Here is a 7883-nt window from a genome sequence, read left to right on the forward strand (position 1 = left end):
AGTCATTTTTTTTTTTTTTTTTTTTTTTGAGTTTGCATGATACACTACCTTAGAACTTAGATCCAACAGACATGAATGATCTTCACAGTTTGATGATATGAACGATCTTCTACTGAATCTCTTGATTTCGATCAGCGATATCACTTGACTTCTCAACCGCGGATATTTGTGCATTCCCTTGTTATTATTCTTCAGAGCTCTATTGGAGACGTACCAACCATATTACTCTGTTTATTTTTAATTACAAACAACTGGTACTTCTTTCAGAATGGAATACATAATAATGCTACTCCTCAGCTCTTTGACCTCCTGCTTCACGACAACGTTTTACGAGATCCCCAATATGAATTGGCATGACAAGCAACTGTTTTCCACTGACTCTTTGTTTGGACAGAGTGTTGATCTTTTATACATTCTAGGAATTCTGGCCTGTTCTGATGCATGTCCCTGTATCTGATCAACACAACTTACAGAACATATTAGATCTCACAAACACCAATGACTTTTTTCGTAATCATGTGTTGATCTAAGTCCAATGGTTTTGTAAACAAATCAGCAATTTGCAAATCAGTGCTCTAATGTTCTATTACTATCAGTTTTTCCACAACTACTCTATGAATAAACTGATATTCGGGATCCTGTAATTTAATTTTAGTATATGATACATGATCTACAACAATATTAGCAAACAAACAATTATCACACAAAATTGAAGCATAGTCTAAGAATGTATCGTACACTGTTCTCAATTGTTTGATCCTCATCAGGTGATTGAAACAGGTTCCCAAGGCATTAACCTCAGATTCAACAATTGAACAAGGTACCTTAACAAGTTTATGAGCATAGCAGAAAACAGCTTTGTTCCCAGAAGGCAATAGCCACCAGATCCTTCACGGTGATTCAGAAAGCGGTATCACTTCAAGTTTCTGCTCGCTCCCTTCGTCAATATCAACCCTATGTTGCATGTTCTTTTGAAATACTTGACAATCTTTTCAGCTTTCACGTACATAACAGATGTCTGGTTTGCTGATACAACACATCTTCAGACGACTGATCAGCCCACCGTACCAGTTACAATTTACACAATCTCTTGAATCATCTTCTAAGATAGAACATTTCCAACTCTCATAGGTGTGGCTTCATCTTCACTTCTTTGTTACTCACATGCACTGATCAAACCTTTTGCATACTCGCATTGGTATATGAATACCTCAAAACCTTACAGTTTCTAGTAAACAGTCTTCTGAAGAAGTCATTCCTAGCAATCCTGCTAACATCCATCTGATACAACATGAAGTTATGCGCACAGACAATCCCTTATCAGGTTTCTGATCACCTTGTGTTGAAGTGAATGTGCTGCGTCTAGCAAACTCTCCTTAGAGCTTTGTACGACCATTCATGCCTTGTTCTCCACAACTTGTCCACATTTGTCTTTTATGTTCTTGAAGACCCACATACAATTGAGTTCGTTAAGCATAATTTTATCAGCCAAAGCTCTGACTTGTCACACCATTAACTGCATGCAAACAACTATGTGTAGTAGCAGCAGACACAACAAATCTGCCCTCCTGAATCCTTCCAGCAGCTTCGTGATGGATGTGATTCTCATAGTTTCTTGACTGTTGCACCTTACACTTAACAACAACTAGTTAATGCACTCCTTATGAGATCATGTCTCTAGGCATCATAGAACACTGTTGATTGAAATCTTTTGCTTGCAGTGTGGACAAGTTCCATATATAACAACCATTATCAGAGCGCTCACCTTCGACTCGAATATTGTCGTGCTCATCAACCGCCAGACATCCTTTCTTGGTGAAAGTAACATCCTCATCACACAACACGAGATGCACCTTTCCCTCTGATTTTACCTTCAGCTTCATCCCCAAAAGTAACTTTGAGCCTTTTTCAAAGGTGTGTAGCCTTCCTTGATTCCCAGTCATGTGCCTTAAACAACCACTATCAAAGAACCAATGCTTCAACACAACAGTTTGTTCATCATCAACAATGTGCGCAACACAACAGTTCATGTCACACTTCTTGATGTTTGCTCGCTTGTATCTTCGAACATCTTTGTGACACTCCTTCAGATGCGTGAGTGATATAGTACAATCCAGACACTTGAAACAGACAGCTTTGTGGAGGCTCTGACTTGCATAGTAACAACAACATGTTCTTTTGTTCAGATCTTCGACACTCCACAGTTTTGCCCCAACTTCTAACACAATTAACATATCATTATTCTTAAAGAAGACTTGATTGCCTCTTCTTCCAACCTTGTGGAATTTCTTCTGGCGTATGAGTTGACTTACGCGATTCTTAAATCTGTAGCAATCAACCTTAATATGATCAATCACACCACAATACCAACAATGACGCAGTTTCCCTCTCAGCAAGTTCACAACAGTCATCTGTTTAGTCTTCTACAGGTTGAACTCAGACACTCGTTTGACAGAATCACATTTGTTTTGCAGCCTTCTGACCATATACAGACCCGTTCACTACACTCATGTCACCACTTGAGTTTCCTATATGGTTGCTCATATCACAGTTTGAAATCATAGTACCTTTGTGAGTGATCAGCCGCTTGTCCAGATCCTTTCTTCCTTTACTCAGCCTCTTGTTATTCTTTAGCTGATCCTCAAGACGTTGTCTCAACAGAGATGAAATGACTTTCTCTTCAGACAACAATTTCTCAAGCATGAAGACTCTACAAAGCAGTTCTTCCTTCTCAGACATCAGATCATAATTCTCCTTCTTTTGCAGAATCAGATCCTTAGACAGAGCGATGACTTGTTTCTCAACAGATAAGCAAGCCACTTCATCATTAGACTTCAAAACAGACTTCTGATTCTTATCATCTTCTTTGGGAAAATCAATATCACTCCATGTCAGACAAGATTTTGTATGACCACAGCCTTGACGGTTGTAACACATCAAGACGCTTCTTCTTTTAAGTGTAGAACATCATGATTTGAAGTGTCCAGAACCTTGATATTAAGAACTCTGAGATTCTTTTTCTCCATCAGATTCAGATGATGAAGATTGATGATGGCGTTGTACACCCTTCAGCCTTCTGAACTGCTTCTTGATCAATACTTCCTTATTACCTTGAACAGACGTCTGAGTTTCTACAGTCTTCAGAGTGAATGATTCCTCAGCCTTCTGATCATTCTTTCTCATCTGCAGTTCATCTGTCTCTTATCCTTGTGTACCTTCTTCAACACTACAACTTCCTGACAAGGGGAGCTTAGTTGACTGTTGAAATGACAGGATGGTGATACATCAGATTTTTCCTTCTTCACCCTTCTGGTTTCCTCAAAGAAGGCTTCCAAACGATCCCAAGCTTCTTTCACTGACATACACTCTTGCACCATCGCGAACAGATCCATCGGCAAGCAGCTGAAAATAGCAGATAGCGCTTCAGTGTTCTGTTTTCCCTTTAACTTCTCCTCAGCCGTCCACAGCTTACAGGGCTTTATTACAGTTTCTCCTCTCATGTTCGTAAGTGTTGGAAGTGACCATCCATCTTCAACACCGAACCAGGCTTCCATATCACAACTCTGAATTATCTGTCTGATTTGTGCTTTCAAATCATCATAATGCTCAGCGTCAAGCATCAGCGGATTGTTCTCATCAATGAGCTGTTGTGGATTCTCCATACCTCGTCTCAAGATCTCACATGTTGAAAAGATAAAAAAATCTTTTATCAGGCGTCTGCTCTAATACCAATTGTTAGGGTATAGAGACACACAACACACTGATTTACACTTGGAACGCGCCAAACCAACGCTTTTCTCTTCAATCTTATTAACAAAATTTATCTCTTACAATGATACAATTTTGTCTCGGCCCTTACTCAACCTATTCTACCCAGTAGGATTGATCCCAACTAAGAATGAATATGAGTCTCTCTCTTTTCTATCTATCACAACACCCTGTGTAGATCTAAGAGAGTAAAACCAACCCTCTCTCTTTTCTATCTAAACTCTCACCAGTATAGATCTAAGAGAAAGAAAAATAATTCTCTGCGCACTTAATCGCCACCCTGATTAACGTCACAGAGAACTGGGAACACCCCTTCTAAGCCTTATCTTTGTGGCTTCGAAGTTTACAACTGTATCAATATTCTAGAGTGCTCAAATTGGCTTGTGACCTACTCCTAGAATATATATACACGACTTGAGAAACCCTAGAAGGCGAATCTCCAAGTATCAAGGGATAAGGAAACTGCTTGCTCCTCAAGCTAATCCTTTCCTTATTTTTTATAGAGAATGTTCTTCATATCTCCAAGTACAATTTCGTCTCTATCTTCAATGCCAAGTCAGCAACCTTTTTCGACACATCATCACATCCACTCACGTCCTGCCATGTCAGCTCACACATCCACGTCATCAACTCAAGCGTCTGTGATCTGATGCAGCTTCCTGATTGGCACAACGCTCTGTTTGGTACAACGACTTGTTCCTCACAGCGAGTTGTTCCAGAATCTGTATTTACACTCTTATGTGTATACATTGCATTACATTCAATTTAAGATGTTATTGATGTAGTGGCGAACTAGAAAAATTGCTTTACTTATTATTATTATTATTTTTGGCAAATGAAAAAATTGCTTTACGTATTTCCAAAAAAACATAAGTTAGCCAATCACTTTAGAAAGAGAGACTGTTATCCGAAAGAAGATACTTTTCTTATTTTAGTCCCCAACCCATCTTTGAGAGTTACTAGGTTAATTATTCGTGGGCTATGCAGCTAAATTGTGACATCTAGGTTAGTAAAGAGGTTTAAAAGAATTGATTAGATCATTTATGTCATCAAAGTGTAATTATCTTCAGTCAAGAGTTTCGAGAGAATTCTAGAATTAAGCGTGCTTGAGTTGAAGTAGTTTAATTTCAGGTTAGTTGACCTTCCGGGAAGTTATTGTCGGAATTGTGCAAGTGAGAATAAAACACATGAAAAGATCATGTGGTGATTTGTAAGGACGGTAAACAAGTCTTAAAGCCTTCCGGATGTAGCAAACAGACCGTCGGATATAGATGGACTCACAGACCTACTGAGAGGATGTGATGCCCATTAAGCAAAGGGAATCCATGGGCTCGGAGTGGACATGAAGCCCATTGAAAAGTGACAGTGGGGCGTCACTTTTGGTGAAGAAACCGATGGGCTGTGGAAGGCTAATTTGGTGAAGAAACCGATGATGAAGACGAATTTGATGGAGAGGCTCTGGTCATCACAGTCGATGGAGACACTACAGAACCTGCAACCTATCAAGCAACACTAAGAGATGCTGATTGGGAATTAAGGAGATGAGGAATGATTGAAAAAATGGATTCTTTATTAAAGAATCACAAATGGACTGCATCATACCGCCTAAAGAACTAAGAATTATCGGATACAAGTGGATTTTCACGCATAAGCCTGGGATTCCTGAAGTTGAAAAGCCGAGATTCAAGGCCAAACTTGTTGCTAAAGGGTATGCACAAAAAGAAGGTGTAGATTACACTGATGTTTTCGCACCAGTGGTGAAACATGTGTCCATAAGGATCTTGTTAGCCATCGTCGTAGAAGAGGATGATGAGTTGGAGCAGTTAGACGTCAAGAATGCATTTCTCCATGGAGAGTTAGAAGAAAAGATATATATGGAGATCCCTGAGGGTTTTGAGAGTCAGTTCCAGCCAGGACAAGTGTGTCTACTAAACAATTCACTATACAGCCTGAAACAGGCACCAAAAAAATGGAATCAGAAATTCGACAATTTTATGACTGAGATTGGTTTTGAGAAGAGTGCTAGAGATAATTGTGCTTACATCAAGAATCTTGAGGATGGTTCTAAAGTTTACTTGCTCATCTATGTTGATGACATGTTGGTGGCAGCAAAAGACATGAGTGTGATTTCAAGTTTGAAACAGAAACTCAGTGAAAGATTTAAAATGAAAGACTTGGGAGCTGCGAAGAAGATACTCGGCATGGAGATCATAAGGGACCGAGAAATAGGAACACTGAAGCTCTCCCAAGAAGGTTATCTGGAAAAAGTTATGGAACAGTACAAAATGGAAGAAGCGAAGAAGCAAGACACTCCACTTGGAGTTCACCTAAAGATGCAGACTGCTACTGAAGAGCAACTGCTCAAAGACAAAGAGTACATGAAGGAACTAGAGTTTGGGTCAAATAAGAAGAGCATCAAGGGTCAAGCTGAAGTGTTGTATGCGAAAGACAAAACAGAGAACAGAGGAAGGCCTGAACAAAAGGAGAAGGGAAACAAGAATAGATTCCGATCTAAGTCTAAGAGTAGAAAAGGATGTTGGACTTGTGGAGAAGAAGGACATTTCAAGAACGCGTGTCCGAACAAAGGCAAGTCGCAAGGAAATAAGAAGGATCAGGGAAATGGCAACAAAGGAGAAGCTGCAATGGTGAAAGGAAATTCAGCTGATGGTGCAGGGCTATATGTGTCCGAAGCATTACATTCCTATAGATGTAAATTTGGAGAATGAATGGATCATGGATACATGATGCAGCTACCACATGACTCACAAGAGAGACTGGTTTGAAGAGATAAGTGAAGATGTTGGAGGATCAGTGAGGATGGGGAACAAAAGTACATCAAAGGTCAGAGGCATTGATAATGTCAGGATCCAAAATGAGGATGGATCAACAGTATTGCTCACACATGTGAGATACATTCCTGATATAGACTGAAACTTTTTTTTTTTTTTTGAATAAAATGTAAAATTTATTCGAAAAAACTTTGTTACATCAAGTGCAGCGTTTGTTGAAGTAAATGAATTACATATTACATACTAAAGATATTAGCTTAGGGAGAGGGATATAGACTGAAACTTGCTAAAAATGGGAACAATGGAAGAGCAGGAATGCAGTTTTAAATCCAAGAATGGGATCCTAAAAATAAAAGAAGAAGACTACACCATTCTGGTGGGAAAGAGGCATGAGAAACTTTATCTTCTTCAGGGAAGACCCAAAACTGGTCAGCCTCTCGCAGTTGAAAGATCACCTGATGATACAGTCTTGTGGCACAGGAGATTGGGCCACATAAGTCAGAAAAACATGGAGATCATAGTAAAGAAAGGCTTTCTAGACAAGAAGAGGATCTCAACCTTAACAGTGTGTGAAGACTGTATATACGGGAAAGCAAAGAGATTTTGTTTTGTCTTAGCTACTCACGGGACTAAAGACAAGCTCGACTATGTACATTCACATTTATGGGGAGCTCCATCAGTTCCACTGTCTTAGGGAAAATGACTTCATCACGTTCATCGATGACTACTCACGAAAGACATGGATTTACTTCCTGAAGCACAAGGATGAGGCATTTGAAAAATTTGTCGAATGGAGCACTTTGGTGGAAAATAAGGTAGAGAGGAAGATCAAGATCTTAAGGACCAACAATGGTCTAGAATTCTGCAATCACTTGTTCAATGAGTTCTGCAAGGATAAAGGCATACCGAGACACATAACTTATGCATACAAGCCCCAACAGAACGACGTTGTAGAGAGAATGAACCGGACGATCATGGAGAAAGTAATAGGCATGATAAGTGATTCTGGAATACCTAAGAGATTTTGGTCCGAAGCTACCAACACAGCAGTGATATTGATAAACAAAACACCCTCGTCTGCAGTAAACTTTGAGATTCCTGACAAGAGATGGACAGGTAAGTCTCCAGTTTACAGTTATTTAAAAAGATTCTGATGTGTTGCTTTTGTTCATGCAGATGAAGGAAAACTAGTACGTAGAGCCAAGAAAGGAGTGTTTATTGGCTATCTAGAAGAAGTAAAAGGTTATAAGGTATGGCTACTAGAAGTAAAGAAAGTTCTAGTAAGTAGAAATGTGTTATTTCAAGAGAATGCAATCTACAAGGATC

The sequence above is a fragment of the Camelina sativa genome, chromosome 8, assembly GCF_030686135.1.
Source record: "Camelina sativa cultivar CO46 ecotype springtype chromosome 8, ASM3068613v1".
Lineage (NCBI taxonomy): Eukaryota > Viridiplantae > Streptophyta > Magnoliopsida > Brassicales > Brassicaceae > Camelina > Camelina sativa.